This window comes from Manis pentadactyla, chromosome 11, assembly GCF_030020395.1.
Source record: "Manis pentadactyla isolate mManPen7 chromosome 11, mManPen7.hap1, whole genome shotgun sequence".
Taxonomy (NCBI): Eukaryota; Metazoa; Chordata; class Mammalia; order Pholidota; family Manidae; genus Manis; species Manis pentadactyla.
In genome coordinates, this window is record NC_080029.1 from 94,663,760 (window position 1) to 94,678,657 (window position 14,898).

Sequence of the window (14,898 nt, forward strand, 5' to 3'; positions counted from 1 at the left end):
ACTTAGTGATTTGGAGTGTTTCTCTTTCTTTTTTGCCATGGAAGAGTCAAGCATGACTGTACTATGTACAACGGTTGGATCTTAAACTGACTTGTAGTGAAGAAATTAACTGGTTCTTTGCTTCTTAGTATTGTTACAAAAAGGAAGTTAGTGAACTGAATCACTCTATTGTCATGCCTCAAGGTCACAACAGATCTGACCAGAAGTCTGATTTTTGTTTCTTTGTATTGTTAAATTTCCTTCCTCTACTTGGTTTTAAGCAAATGTCAACAAGAGTGTGTGGGATTTAAATCCAGTGTGTAATGATTATAACAAGCTAGCTATCCTATACTTTGGAGTTCTGGACTTGGGGTCTTGACTAACCCTGATACTTGTTAGAGTCCTTTTGGTGATTCAGTTATTTTTGTATTTTATTTTTTGTGGAAAGAACATAAGATTTATCCTCTTAACACATTTTTGAGTGTTTGATATATTCATGTTGACTGTAGGTGCAATGTTGTATAGCAGATTTTTAGAACTCAATCATCTTTTTTTAAAAAAGTAAAAGAAGTTAAATTTATAAACACCTTAAGATGACTTTGGAAATATGTAGTAAAAAAGAATGAATCCCACAAATTACAAAGATGTTGCTAATATGCAATCCTACCATCCATCTAAATTTGGCATATCTGATTCACTAACTGATTTATCAAAGTGGCCATTTTTCTAACAACATTCAGTTGGAGGATGACTGTTTGACAAGGATGACAAGTGGCTAAGAAAGGAAAATATAACTGCTATTTTTCTTATTGTCCTGGCTCATCAAAGCTCACAGAATATATGAGGTTCTGCCACATCCAATAAGTTTATGCAAATATAATAGAGTGCTGGGTTGACACGTTTTCATCATACAAATCTTCTGGTTATTCCATCAGGAAAATAATAAAGGGAGCAGTAGATTTCTACAGAAATCCTTATCTGCAGGAAGTTTAAAATCGCTGATCATTACTGAGGGATGTTTATGTCCATGTACAGAATCATTTACATGGATTATACTATCTAATATAATATTTTTTTGTGTGTCCTCGCTTTCAGCCCGTATGCTTCCCATTTGTCCAGGCAACTTAGCTCCAGGCTTGACTGGCAACATCACTGGTTGAAATGGTTTCAGGTCTCCTGTGGGTTTTCACTGGATCATGAGTAGCAGGCTGGCCTTTAAATCCCCATCTTTTCATGACATCTTGGAAACCTTTATTTAGTGTTTGCTGTGATACCCGCATACTGTCTGGGGTGGAAGTAAAAGCATAAAGATGAGTGTCTGGCTTAATTACAACATTGTCTATTACATGCAAGATTTTTGTTTTGGCAGCAATTCAAGTTCTCAGTAAAATTCCAGTATAAATGTGGATTTGTGGAGACATGATAAATTTCTCCTCCTACAGTTTAGGCTGTCATTTTCATTACGGTTTTTCTTTGGAGTATATTTTAGGATGTGACTGTCTTGTATCTAAAGTAATGCGACCATATGCTTTTGACTATCCTTGGTCCCTAAAGGCGTCAGGCCCTGCTTCAGTGCAATAAGGCCATTGTAGAGCAACTGGTTCCCAAGAATGTATAAGCCACAGTTCATCTTCCAGAGGACACAGTTTACTTGCTAATTCAGTTTTATTTTCATCAGAGACCAACTGTTTAACAAATGATACATTTTCTTCAGAAAGATGCTCATCCCACCAAGTACCACTCTTGCCACAGGGATTTCTAGCCAAAAGCCTTATGTGTGTCCTGTTCCCCAAGCCCTGAATAGCACCCAGGCTGCCTGTGTGTCAGTACCAGGGCACCAGCAGTTTCCACTCAGCATGGATTGGAAGGGTTGGGGCCTGGAGGGCTCAGTCCAGGACACTTCCATACATGCAGCTGCTCTGCTTTCAGGGCTTCCCCATGTGGCCACCATGTGTTAGCCCTCCAGGAGCCCTCTACCAATTAGAACTTATTCCTCTTGTTTAACTGAAACTTCATGCCTGTTGATTAGTAACTCTCCATTTTCCCTTTCCCCCAGCCTTTGACAATCTCCATTCAACTCTGATTCTATTTGAGGAACCTGATCTAAGTGGAATTATACAATATTTATCCTTCTATGGCTGGCATATTCTACTTAGCTTAATGTCCTCAAGGTTTATCCATGTTGTTCCATATTACAGAATTTTCTTCTTTTTAAAGGCAAAATATAGTCCATTGTGTATATATATATATATATATATATATATATATATATATATATATGGTTGTGTGTGTGTACCATATTTTCTTTCTCCATCTATCTGATGTTGGACATTTACACTGTTTCTACAATTTTGCTGTTGTGAATAGTGTGGCAGTGAACATGTAAGTGCTAATATCTTTGAGATTTTGATTTCTTTCTCTTAAATACCTAGAAGTGGGATTGCTGGATCATACTGTAGTTCTGTTGTTGAGGAACCTCCACACTGTTTTCTATAGTAGTTGTGCCATTTTGCATTCCCACCAACAGTGTGCAAGAGTTCTAGCTCTCCACAATCTTAACACTTATCTTTGGGGTGTTTCTATACAAACTGCTTATTCTTGCTACTATCTGTGTCAATATTCATATCCTTGTCCTTTTTTCCTTGAGGCCTATCGCTTGCAGTTAGATGAGGCCTTTTGGCTCAGTTTTGCCAATAAAACATAAACTGACATGTACCACTTCCATTCCTGCCCCATAAAAGTACAAGTAATCCTCACTTTCTTTTCCAGTCTATCAAGGGAGTGGAGAGAACTCTGACTACAGGAAGGCACAGACATTCAGCAGATGGAGCCTGGGTCCCTAAGTGACCGTGTGGAGCATAGCCCCCACAACTTGCTAATCTCCACAGGACTGTATGTTGAAAAAGAGGTAAAATTTTATTTTGTTGAGACTTGGAAATTTTAGGTTGATCTGTTAAAACAGCTAGTATTATTTTTCTTACCTTATGTGCCTCTGCTACCATCATGTGCATTTACCCAGCCAATAGAGGACAGTAATGACCACTGACTCCTTCAAGTCATTACTACATTTTGTTTGTTTCATTTTCAGTAAGTTAATTTTACTGCTAGCATTTTGGAATTTTGAAAGAAAACTTTCACTGGCTTATCAAAACTAAGCTCTATAGTGTCTACATGTAAAACAAAAAATGTTGAATTATAAATTTGTATCTTATAAAGGGCTATTAGTTAGAGTTAGTGTAGAATAGAGATACTAGTGTGTTCTCTGTATTTAGTAGTTCATTCATTCATTCATTTGTACAATGTGTGCTAGATACTGGAAATCCAAAGAAAAAGGAAACAGATTTACTTCTTTTAACCATGGCATGTACAATCATGTATTTACCTGGGTTGACCATGGGCAAGCTGCTAATATCTCTAAACTTTAGTTACTCTGTTTGTAAAGTTAAGGCAATATCACTATTATATTCACTTCTAGGGTTCTGGTGGGGCTTAACTGAGGTTACCCAAACAACACAATGCTTGTCATGTATACTGAGTGCTCAGTAAATAGCTGTTTGTCTTTTAAAAAAAAAGGTTGTTAACTATTCTTGGTAGCTAGGTAGTTAAACATAAAGATTTCCATAGAAGGACCCTTACCTTTAACTTTACCCCCAAACAGGCAGCTCCAGAACTTCCTTGCTGTCACCTTGCTGAGGAATTTCCTTGCATTGGGGCTACTGAGCCAACAACATTCTTCACAAAAAAGAATTTTATAAGAATATTCATATGTATTTGTCATTTCTGTTAGGTAAATACCTAGGAGTGGAATTGCTTGGTTATGGGATTGGTATATGTTCAACTTGATTAGAAACTGCCAGTTTTCAAAAGTACTTATACCATTTTATATCTCCATTAAGAAAATATGAGAGATTACTCTTCATACTCATCAACACTTGGTATTGTCACGTTTTTTATCACATAATTTTGATGATTCCAATTTACCTTTTTTCTTTTTTTTCGCTTGTTTTTAGTGTCATATCTGAGAAATCACTGCCTAATCTAAAGTCATAAATAATTACTTATGTTTCCTTCTAATAGTTTTATAGCTTTAGCTTTTACATATAGGTCTGTATTCCACTTTGAATTAATTTTTGTATATGGTGTGAGGGAAGGGGCCAAACTGATTCTTTTCCAGTTGGATATCCAGATGTCCCAGAATCATTTGTGGAAAAGGCTCTTCTCTTCCCATGAATTGTCTTGGTCCTTTTGTGGAAAATAAATTGGCCTAAAATGCATGGGTTTATTTCTAGACTCTCAGTTCTTTTCCATTGATCTATATGCCTACCCTTGGGCATAGTTTTCATTGGAATAATTCATTGTAGTTCTAACTTGCATTTAACTTTTATTTTCCTGATGACTAATACAGTAATTGCCCTGGGAAGTTCCTTCTTGCCCATTCCAATTGATCCTTCTTTGCCCCCAAGAACTAACCACTATTTTGATTAGTTTACCCCATAGATTGGTCTTCTCTGTTCTAGAACTTTATATAAAAGGAATCACGCAATATATACTGTTAAACATAGGCTTTTTTTCACCAGTATAATGTTTTTGAGACTCATCCAAAATCATTGTGTATATTAGTAGTTTGTTCCTTTCAGAAGAAATTGTTACTACAAAGATTTTCTAATTTATTTCAACTTATTTCTTTTTTATGTAATTTCTATGTGAAAAATTCTAGCCTACTAGCTGGTTTTTTATATTTCTCATCCAAATTCCTTTAATTTTTGGTATAGTTTTAAAGTCTGTCCAGTTTTGGATGTTTTCATCTGTTCCTGATTTTTATCATGCTCATGTAGTTGCTTTCCTAGAGTCCCTTGAAGGCTGTCACAGTCAAGGGTCATTTTCTTCTTTCTTTCAAACCTTATATATGTTGCTATCTTTTTACTAACTTGCTTATTCAAGTGTATTTTTTTCAAGTATCCTACCTTAGATTATATTCTTGTGGTTGAGTTATTAAAATACACACTTAGTTTAGATTACCTACTAGTTTCTGGAGAATTTGCAAGTATCATTCATGGTATTTGGAAGAGATACCCTAGAGATAAAAGCAACCCAACTAAGGAGTGTAAAAAACAAAAAGGAACCCAATTCCTCTGTTCTTTTTTTTTTTTTCAAGTGCATTTGACTTTGCAGGTGAATCTGAAAGCATTAGTTGCAAAGATACACATTTGCCTTTCTGGTTACAGTGAAGAATAGAAATGCACATTGAGTCCCCTATACAGAATTTTATTGTTGTTAACAACCATCTGATCAATAAATATGAGAGATGCCCTCTCAAAAAAAAGAATAGGAATGCACAAAGAAGCAAAAGAGATTCTTTTGCAATCTGCAGGTATGCAGGGTTCATTAGGAAGTCAGGTATGTAATCTGCAGGTATGAGGGTTCATTAGGAAGTCAGTACTCCCTCTCCACCCCCCACTGCTGCCAGTAATCAAAGCTGCTGAAGAAGAGTGAGTTTGCAGGGCAGTCTCCCCACCTTTTCTACCTTTCTTTACTCTGAACTTTCAGTGTCCTCTGGTTCCCATCTTTTCTGGTCTGCCTTTTATTTTCCCAGGTAAAGCATGCCTTGCACAGCCTGGTCAAATCCACTTTTTTGTCATCACTCTCTTTGCTGCCTGTTCCTCTCCCTTTGTTCCTCTGCAGACCTTGCCCTGCCCACCCCAGCCCTTGGGTCATAGTTCCACCAAGACACAGAACCAGTAGGGGAGATAGATTGAGACTTATTGTGTGGAATTGGCCCATATGATCATGACTGGCAAGGCACACTGCTGGGCAGGCCACCAGGAAGGGCAGACTGAGACTCTCGAGCAGCAGCCAAAGCTGTTATCTACTGCAGAATTTCTTCTTCAGAGAAGCTCCAGTTGTGCTCTTACCTGATTGACTCTGGCCCACCCACATTATCTAGGATAGTCTGTCTTACTTAAAGTCAACTGATTATGGATTTAATTCACATCTACAAAATGCCTTCACATAACACTTAATTCATGTTTGATTGAATAATTAGGACTATAGTCTAGCTAAGTTGACATATAAAACTGGCCACCAGACCCACTTCCTTTAGGATTTGGCTTTTACATACTGGCTTAATTGGTAGCTACATTGTTAATTAATGGGAGCTGAATGCTTCCAATAGGTATTTTCATTTGAGGAAGAAATCTTCAAGAACCAAAGGAATGAAACAGCAATCAAATAAAAATAGCTGAGGTACATGTGAGTTGAGGTTGGGTGGGGATGGGAATGTAAACCACTGCCTATTCAGAAGACCACTACTGCCCACAGCTGTGGTCACTCTTTCTCACAGCTTTTGGGCTCACTGGGCTACTCCTTTCTGGGTGCTTTGGCTACAACAGGCTTTTCTTGAGGCCTTTTTATTCCTGGGTCCACTGGAGCAAACTTCACTAGCTCCCACTCTTTTTAAAAGTTTTCAATCAGTTTATTGAGGTATTATTGACATGTAATAAAATACACTCATTTTAAGTACACAAAACACCACCCAAAGTGATCTACAGAATCAATATGTTCAATATCAAATTATCAACATTTTTTTACAGATGTAGAAAAATCCATCCTAAAATTCATATGGAATCTCAAGGGACCCTTAATAGGCAAAACAATCTTGGAAAAGAAGAACAAAGTTGGAGATCTCACAATTTACAATTTCAAAACTTACAACAAAGCTACAGAAATCAGAACAGTGTGATCTGGTATAAAGACAGACATGCAGACCAATGGAATAGAATAGAGCTCAGAAATAAATCTTCACATATATGTCAAATGATTTTCAACAAGAGTGCCAAGACTATTCAGTGGGGGAAAGGGCAGTCTTTTTAACAAGTGGTTTGGGAAACTGGGTAAGTATTTGTAAAAAAAATGAAGCTGGACCCTTACCTGATATTATATACAAAAATAAAGTCAATATGGATCAAAGACCTAAATATAAGAGTTAAAACTATAAAATTCATAGATAAAACATAGGGGAAAAGCTTCATGGTATTGTATTTGGCAATGATTTCCTGGATATGACCCTAAAAGCATAGGCAACAGAAGAAAAAATGGGTAAGTTCTACTTCATAAAAATTTGAAACTTGTGCATCAAAGGACACCATCAATACAGTCAAATAGCAACTCATGGAATGGGAGAAAATATTTGCTAGATAAGGGACTGATGTCCAGAGTATGTAAAGAACTCCAACTCAACAACAAAAAACAATCTGATTGAAAAGGACTCGAATAGATATTTTTCCAAAGAAGATACATAAATAGCCAATCAATGAATGAAAACATGCTCATCATCATTAACCATTAGGGAAATGTAAATCTTAACAATGAGATACCATTTCACATCCATTAGGTTGGCTATTAAAAAAAACCAGAAAAGGACAAGCATAGGCAAGGATATAGAGAATTTTGTGCGTTGCTAGTAGGAATGTAAAATGTTGCAGCTGCCATGGAAAATGCCGTGGCCATTCCTCAGAGAATTAAACATAGAATTACCATGTGATCCAGCCATTCAACTTCTGGATATATACCCAAAAGAAGTGAAAGGGACTTGAACAAATATTTGTACACCCATATTCATAGTAGCATTATTCACAAGAGCAAAAATGTGGAAGCAACCAAATGTCCATCAGCAGATGAGTAAATAAATAAAATGTGGGATATACATGCAGTGGAATATAATTATGCCTTTAAAATGAAGGAAATTCTGACACATGCTACAACACAGATAGATGTTGAAGATGTTAAGTGAAATAATTACAAACAGACAAAGAGTGCATGATTCCACTTATATATGGCACCTGGAGTAGTCAAATTCATACAGATAGAAAGTACAATGGTAGCTATCAGGGACTAGGGGGAGAGGGAATGGTGAGTTAATGTTTAATGAGTACAGAGTTTCCATTGGGGAAGATGAGAACATCCTGGAGATGAAGATGGTGATGGTTGCACAACAATATCAGTGTACTTAATGCCACTGAACTGTACACTTAAAATTGGTTTAAATAGTAAATTTGATGTTATGTGCATTTTACCACAATATAAAATAAAAGTAAAGCCAAAATTAACTTGTGCCTCTGATTAGTCCACTCCTTTCCCTTCAAGCTCAGACAACCATTTCTATTACTGTCAATGGGTTTTGTGTTCTAGAGCATCATATAAATGAAATCATATAATCTGTACTCTTCTGTGTCTGTCTTCTTTAGTTCGGCATAATGCATTTGAGCTTTTTCCATGTTGTGTGTATCAGCAATCTGATCCTTTTAATGTTTCATAGTATCCTGTTGTGTGGCTCCAGTTTGTCTATCTGTTCTCTTCTTGGTAGACACTTGAGCTGTTTCCAGTTTTGTGGTATGCCTCCTTTTAAATATGTATAACTTTAATAACAGTCAGGGCTACCAATTTATTAATAGCACAAGAGAGATGGAGGGAGGAAAGAGAGAGAGTGACTAAATTATGGTAGGGACATTGGACATTCCCTAGTCCCACAAATAAATCTAGCCTTTAAATTTGGTTAATACAGAGAAGATGGTATAAGCAGGGAGGGCTAGCAATTTCCCCTTAAGTATTTTCTGTGGGCCCTTCTTGTCATTTCATCTTCTTCCTTCCTTAAATAGAAGGGAAAACACAGCTACTGTAGATGGTTTTGGGAAAACAGTATTTGAAAGATAAATAACTGTTAATAGATGAGATACCTAGTTACTTGGAATCATTATTGGCTGTGATAATCCTGAGTTGTTTCTTATTTCTGACCCAAGTCTGAAATGTGAATCCCATTATAAGGCCCAAGTGACTTTGAAGAAGTCCCTGCTGAGGGAGGAAAGGCCACCTAGTGAGGAAGAATTGGACCCCAGCCAGCCAGGAGCATCTAGGGATACAGCCAGCTGAGGGGGAGGGGGGCACAGGAATTTGCTCTTTACCTTCTCTCTCATTCTCTCTTCTCTTCCCCACTCAGCAACTATCTTGCGGCAGTCATGCCTACATTTTTCATTTTTATCTTTCCTCTTTCCCAATCTGTTAGCATACTTCTGGATGTGAAACGAATGTTTTTAAATGTTATTTTTAAAAGCAGGCATCCGCTGATTCTGTAGCACGATTGCTACTTCTTTGCAACATCCATTCTCTCCTTCTTCCCAATGATTTACCTGCATACATGTCTGTTCTGTGAAAGACTGTAGTTCCCCTTTACCCACAGCTAAGTGTGGCATGTGGTTAAATTCTGCCCAGTGGGATCTGAGTGGAAGCGAGTACCTAATTCCAGGTCTTGGCATGGAGAGGGTGCCCTCTCTCTCCAACCCTTCTTCTCCACCCTACTGCCTGACATGTAGACATGGTGGGGCTCTCTGGGACATACAGTTGAGGCCATCAAGTGTTGACAGAGCTACAAGCTACAAGGATCCTGTGTCCCTGTGTGTGAGAGAGACTTCTATTTTGTACGAGCCGCTATTACCTGGGTCTTTGTCACCACAGCTGAATATGTGCTCTAACTAGTGTAAATCCTACCATAGTCAAGAGACTGAGCTATGCAATGGATGAATGACTGTCTAAAGATGAGTGAAACGGCTTGACAGTGCAAGTCCTGAGGGAGTTACAACCTAGCGAGAGACAGATACAAACTCAACTGTAATACAGGGTAGACTCTGATAACTAATTTTTTGGGGATATAAACAAAGCCTGGTGGAAGAGATGAATACGGATTGTGGTATTAGAAAAGATGTCTGAAATAAGGTGATTTGCAATTTGGAATTTGGACAGTGAGTTGAATTTTGATAAATGGAAAAGGATAAATAGGGCATTCCAGGCAGAATGTGTAAGCTTACTGGAGGGTACTTTCAGGAACAATACCTGTAAGAAGCAAAGTAGGATTGGGTAAAAAGACACAAATACATAAAAATGTACATGTATCCAGAAAATAACCAGCAGAAAAGTAAAGTATCATTGAATGTAGAGGAGGAATAGCCCAATTATATAGGGACTGAGTTGTGATGGCCCTTGAGCATTATTTTAAAGAATTTGGTTTTGGACATGTTGAATTTGAGGTGGGATGGAACAGATGGCCAGCAGGTAGCAGGAAATTAGATTCAGGAGTTATGCCTTTAAAATGAAGGAAATTCTGACACATGCTACAACACAGATAGATTTTGAAGATGTTAAGTGAAATAATTACAAACAGATAAATAGTGCACGATTCCACTTATATATGGCACCTGGAGTAGTCAAATTAATCATACGAGCATCCTCTGGGAAGAGGTGAAAACTTGGGCATTGAAAGAGAAGTAAAAGCTGGAGATGTAGATCTGGGTGTGTCATCCACACCTAAGGGACAAGGAGAAAGGCCCAGAGTAAGAAGAGGGCTGAGGAGGAAATACAGGCCACTTCTTTAGGGGTGTGAGGAAGGAAGATGGCAGAAAAGAAGTCAGTGAAAGAAACTGTAGGAAGAGATTCAGAGAGAGGTGTGACCTTGGGTGTCAAGAAAGTCATAAATGATCTCAGTTTACCTCCTTGTAATGTCAAAATTATTCTTTCATTATTAACTCATCATTTCCCCTGCATTCCTGTCTCTTGAAAATCCTTTCAAGAACACGAGTTATCTAATCATTCTTAGACTGCTTCAATATATCTCCTTTTCTCTTGGTTCGTGAATCTGTAGAGTATGAGCAGAAACTATAGTAGATATTGTGGTGTGCTTTCCTGATCCTGCCTTTGGGAAGGAAGCAAGAATTCTCCTAGCTGCTGGGTATGCTGACTGCTGATGGTTCACATAACTGAACTCCTTGCTAATGGGTGCTAACTTGCCCAAGTTTTCACCTCTTCCTAGAGGATGATCGTATGATTAATGATTAATTGCTGTAGGTATACAAAAGCTCAGTCCCTTGCCTCTACTTGAGACATCTGAAATAATCATTTGTAGCTCTAGAGCTCCCCACAGGATCAGGTGAAGCACCTCTGATGCAACTCCTAAGCAGCTCAATTCATGTCCTTTTACCCAATCCTACTTTGCTTCTTACAGGTATTGTTCCTGAAAGTACTGTTTCCTGGGGAATCCCATCTAGGAACTATTTCCTGGGGAATCCCATCTAGGAAGGTTGGTGCCTATGCTGTCCTAGCAGTGACAGCCCACTGGCTGGCTAGCAATGAGAAGCCCGTTGGTAGCAGGTGGAATATTGATAGTGCCTGGCATGCTGCATCTGTGCAGTTGCTAAAAATTTCACTGGTGGTGAACTGGAATCAGGCTGTAGTGGGAGGGATGCACCGCAAGGTGTAACTCAAGTCTTTGGAAGAAGTAGTAATTATAAGGACTATGGAATTAAAATACCCCTTGATGTATGCTATTGAAGCACTGGAGAAATAATAAAATATTGAGGGCCATTAACCTCCAATTCAAGATGAAATGTGAAAGCCGGAGGACCTCCTTGGCAGCATATAAGTAGACTCTCAAATCCTGCAGCCAGATGGCAGCAAAAGTTGAAGATAAGGCCCAGGACTTTGTAATACTAGCAAAACCCATAGAAGAGTGAATTCTCAGCTGTGTCAAGTTTGGGACCCTGAAACTTGAGGTGGGGATATCTCATTTGGGTTGAAGAACTTGAAAATCTTGAATCCTTGGATTGCCCTCGACCCTCTGGGCCTGAAGAAGTAGCCCTTTCCTTCCTGTTAAACACCAGTGATCCTCTGCTTGAAGATGCTGTAGGGAACTTTACCTTGTAAGACCACATATACCTGCTTCCAATAATCAACCTCCATATCCTCTCTTGGCCACCAGACTAATTAAAAGGCCAAGTAAATATCATCAAGCACTTTCCTTAGCTGCTAAGGGAGGAAATGGACCATATGCTAAAGGAGCTGCAGGATCTAGCCACCATGTATTGGCTGGAGCTAGGAGAGTATATAGGGGATGGGAGGCTAATGATATTGGGTTAATGGGGGTGAGATATAATGTTGGCTAAGGAAGAATTTATGGATATAAAAACATTCTCTATAACACAGGATTTAACATCCTGGGAAAGAGTGTTAACTTACTGCAGGAATGGCTTTTGAAGAAGCTTCGAAAAGTGAAATAGAAAATGCACACTGCTTTTGCAGACAGTGAAGGATTAAAAGGCTTAGAGATACGCGTATTTTAGAGTGGATATATTATATAAGTCTGAAAACCCACCTGCTGACTATGTTCTGCAGAAGAATCCAGATGGTACTCCATTTACTAAAGTGATAGGGAATGTGCTGGTAAAAGGAGCACCGGAGTCATTGAGAAACTCATTGGTGAATATCTTCTCTAGGCCAAGACTACAGAAGTGAGCTATGCTGTTAGAAGACTGAGTTCCCTGATAGCAATGGGGATGACAGGATCCTAAAGTAACAGAGGCCAGGTGGTAGGACTAAAACCATCAGAAGCAAGGTGGTTGCAGCTATTATAATAAGAATGTATAGAGTGGCTATCAGAGGAGACTGACACAGAGCTATGAAGATGGTTAGGAGATCAAGTGTCTAGGGGCAAGATGAGTACACAACCAATAGGACCTTTGGGTATTGTTCAATCTGTAAAATAAATCAGTAATGGATGATCAGGAGGCTGAGAGAAGTCATCCAAATAAAGTCAAGATTCCTTGCCCAGTTTCTGTATCTGCATCAGTTTTTCAGATCCAGAGTTCAGTGGGTGAAGCCTGCTGTGTCAGATGTGTCCTTGTCAAAGAAGATGAACACGGTCTCAGGTGCAGAGTGTTGATATGATGAATGCATTCTTTTCCATCCTGGTAAGAAGCAGTTTGCTTTCCTGTGGGATTGACGCAGCAGTATACATTTATATTGTTGTCCTAGGGCTATGTCAACTCTCCATTCTCTGACATAATTCAAAAGGACCTGGACCACCTGGAGATGCAGAATATCCCATTGGTCTACTCTATTTATGGCTTCATTAGACTGGATGAGCAAGAAGTCATAAATATATTGATGAACTTTGGAAGATAATGTGCTCCTGTGGGTAGGAGATAAACCCTATAAAGATTCAGTGGCCTACAACATCAGTGAAGTTGGTGGAGGTCTAGTGGTGTGGGGACGCCGTGACATTCCCCTCTAATGTGAAGGACAATTATTGCAATTCTACCACCCACCACTAAGAAGGAAGCACAACACCTCATTGACTTCTTTGGGTTCTTGAGGCAGCATATTCCATAGTCCACATTTACTGATTAACATGGGAGGCTTCCTAGAGCCCATGGTGTAAGCAGCACTGTTGCCTGGAACTTAAAATCTGGAAAACCTTATGATGTTGGAGGTACTAATAATGGGAAAAGATGCCTTTGTGCGGTCAGTCTATGGCAAGCTCCAGTATAAGCATCAACCCATAGATTCTAGGTTCTGGAACAAGGCCTGTCATCTTCACAAAACCCAGAGACCTTTAGAAAATCACCCCCTAAAGTGCTACTGGACCCTAACAGAATTGGTGCATCTGATTATTCAACATCATGTATCCCTGTGGCTAGATTTGCTAGGAAATGGGTTCTGAATGACTCGCCAAGTCATAAGGTCAGATGGGCCTAACAGCAAACCATTGTAAGTTGGAAGTGGTACATCTGGACTGGGTATAAGCAGGGTCAGAGGGTACAAGTAAACTGTACAGGCAGGCAGTCCAGATCCCAGTTCCATTTATAAATTTTGTCACTTTTATGGTTTTACCCAAAGTTATGTGTGTGAAAAGACACTAGCAAAATTTTGTCTTAATAAGGATCTAATTAGAGAAAAAGCAATTATTCTAAGTATTTGAAACAAAGAATTTAGTATAGGAAGTTGTAACATATCAGTGATGAAACAACCAACAAATAAACAGGGGATGCTGAGGTGATCCAGAGACTAGCAAAGACAGGGAGGAGGTGGTGTTTCTGGAACTCAGCAGTGGGGTTCCTGGTTACCAGTTGTCAGTTTATTGCCTCTTCACTCCATGTCCATCCTTCATGGCCTGTAAGCATAATTCTGAGATGGCCCCCAATATTCCCACCTCCCTGGTGTACATCCTGTAAAATCCCTTACTCTTAAGTTTGGGTGGGACTGTGAATATGATGGATTTCACTCCCATAATTAGGTTACAACAGATGACAAAGGTGAAGGACTTGGGCAAATGTAAATGAAGTCTCAAATCAATTGACTTTGAGTTAATCAAAAGGATTATTTTCTTGGGTGGGCGTGTCCTAATCAGGTGATCCCTTAAAAGGGACCGTACTCCTCCTGAGAGAAGAAATTCAAAGTTTCAAAGGGGCTATGGAGGGGGCCACATAGTAAGAGTGGCCTCTAGTTGTTGAGAGTGGTCCCTAGTTGACAGTCAACAAGAAAAAAAGGACTTCAGTCCTAGACCTGCCAGGAATTGAATTCAGCCAACAACTTGAAAGAGCTTTGAAGTGGATCATGTCCTCCTTGAGCCTCCAGATGAGGAGGCAGCAGCTGACACCTTGATTTCAGCCTTGTAGAGACCCTGAGCAGGGGACCAAGGCAAAATGTACCAGATGCCTGCTCACAGAAGGTGAGAGATAATAAATTTGTGTTAAGTTACAAAGTTTGTGGTAATATATTATGTAGCAATAGTGAACTAATACAGGGCCTATAAGTATTTCTCCTTTGTCAGTTGGCACGATAGTAAGCTTTGTCAGTAGAAGGCACTGGAGAGACATTGCAGGTTTTTTCCCATCTCTCTTCCTGATTCCCATGTGCTTCTCTCACCAGTCTCCTGCGGCTTGTGCTGCTTCTGCCATGCCTGGACCCCGCAGCATTCCCTCGCAGCACACAGTGCCTCCTGCAAGCAGTTTCTCCCGGCATTCCCCAGAGTGGCTTTGCCCTGAGTTACCAGGTGAGGCATCTCCCTGTAGCCGGCTTCCCTCAGGACCTCAGCCAGTT

At 39.3% G+C, this 14,898-nt stretch overlaps 1 pseudogene; it reads right to left on the minus strand.

The window, feature by feature from the left end:
- Nucleotides 1–426: 426 nt before the first annotated feature.
- On the minus strand, nt 427–1,930 carry LOC130679670 (39S ribosomal protein L3, mitochondrial-like; annotated as a pseudogene).
- Nucleotides 1,931–14,898: the final 12,968 nt, after the last annotated feature.